The following is a 2,198-nucleotide window of genomic DNA, read 5'->3' as shown; positions in this document are numbered from 1 at the left end:
AGCGACCAGCTGTTGCCTGTTGTTGTGTTTGTGTAAAATCTCGGTAATTCCAACCTATGAATTATGTTTGCTCGTGATTTAATACAGTTATTTTATAGAGTATCAATACAGCATATTTTTATAGAGTTTCTTGTGAATATGAATAAAAAATGCCTAGGACATACGTGAGAAAATAAGGTGCAAGGAGTTATAATGACTATTATGCTGAAAAACTGAATGAAGCAATTCAACATATCAAATACAATGAATTGACTCTAAATCAAGCTTCCAAAATTTTTGGAATTCCCAAAGGTACTCTCAGCAACAAGGTAAGGGGAAAAGTCGCTACTAAAAAAACTGGAGGACAATTGACTTTGACAAAGTCAATGAATTGACTCTAAAATCAAGCTTCCAAAATTTATGGAATTCCTAAAGGTACTCTCAGCAACAAGGTAAGAGGAAATTCGCTACTAAAAAAACTGGACAATTGGCTTTGACAACGGATGAAGAGGAATGTCTGATAGCAGCTTTTGTCATCTCGGGGTTACCCAATGCCCACAATGGATCTGAGATGTTTGACAAAATCAATGCTAGATAGGAGAGGGAGAAATAAAAAAGTTTGGGGAGAATAATCTACCATCAAATGATTGGGCCAATAACTTTTCAGAGACATAAAAGTAGGGTATCATTGAGAAGTTCGAAAAATATAAAACCTGAACGTGCCTCAGTGACTGTTGAGACTTTTGAAAAATATTTTGATTGTTTGAGTGACTCATTGAAAGATGTTCAACCTTCAAATATATATATGGAACCAACCTCACCGATGATCCGGGAACAAGTAAAAAAAAAGTATGAAGTATGCTGAACGGGTTTCCAGAACTGCCAATTCAATAATGTTTTGTGGCTCAGCTACTGGCCAGCTTCTACAAGTCTACATAGTATAGAAGGCACAGAATTTGTGGAATACTTGGTGTATTGGGGGACCAGAGGGTACTAGGTACAACAGCACTTCTCATGGTTGGTTTGATGCTACCACATTTTCGGATTGGTTCACAAGTCATTTTATTCCAGCTGTCCATCAACTTGGACCTAAAGGCGACAACGTTTTGATAAGCGACAACCTTTCTAGCCATTTTTCTCCTGATTTAGTTGAACTTGGTGATAAATATAGATTTGTTTGCTTACCAGCAAATTCAACCCACATTAGTCAACCGATTGATGTGGCGTTTTTTGCTCCCTTGAAAATGGGAATGGAGGAAACACTCCTTGAAGAAAGGCGAGTGACAAATGGTGGAACACTGTCCAAAGAAATGTTTCCATCACTAAAAAAAAAAAAAACAATTTCAAAACTTGAAGAGAATAACCGCGCCAAGAACAACCTAATTTCAAGTTTCAAAGTCACAGGGATTCACCCACTGGAAAAAAATGAACTGCTTAGGAAATTGTCAGTTGCTGAGACTGGTCCTGATCAGCAGTCTGCACCTGAAGATTCCAGTACCTCTACACCATCTGCTGCTGTTGATGACTCAGTTGTTGGACTTCTTAAAAAACTGAGCCATCCCAAAAAACAGAGACTATAACGCCGAAAAAAGGTAAGAGTTGATCCAGGCAGGAGTACTTCAGAAGACTTTACATCAGAACCGTCAACCTCAACCGAATGTCAACCACAACTGATTCTCAGCCACAACCGTCAACCTCAACCAATTCTCAGCCACAAACGTCAACCTCAACCGATTCTCAGCCACAACCGTCAACCTCAACCAATTCTCAGCCACAACCGTTAACCTCAACCACAACTATCTTTCAACTACAACCATCAGAAAAAGAAAATATCGACGACCAACGATGATCCAATTCAAGTTGATGATGCAGCAGTTTGAATCTATTGTATGGTGTTTTGTTCTTGTCCAGTTCAGGACAAAAAAAAACTGTCAGACATTATGTAGGCTGTGTGCAAAAAGAATTTGGAGAGACATTTGAATTAAAATTTCTTAGGAAATTTGTTCCTAAAAAAACTCGAGGTGACAGCTCTACAGCTGGCACAACATTTTTTGGCCTGACATTGAAGATTCATCAGTAGTCGATCATGCTGATATAATCAGAGTGTTCCCAACCCCAAAAAGGGACAGATGGGACTGAACTATTTTTAAAGTTGAATTCGTCAACTATAATATTAATTTGATAATTGATAATAATTTTGTGTGTCTTGCATATTTTTC

Source organism: Nilaparvata lugens, chromosome X, assembly GCF_014356525.2.
Source record: "Nilaparvata lugens isolate BPH chromosome X, ASM1435652v1, whole genome shotgun sequence".
NCBI classification, from domain to species: Eukaryota; Metazoa; Arthropoda; class Insecta; order Hemiptera; family Delphacidae; genus Nilaparvata; species Nilaparvata lugens.
This window is presented reverse-complemented; position numbering follows the sequence as displayed.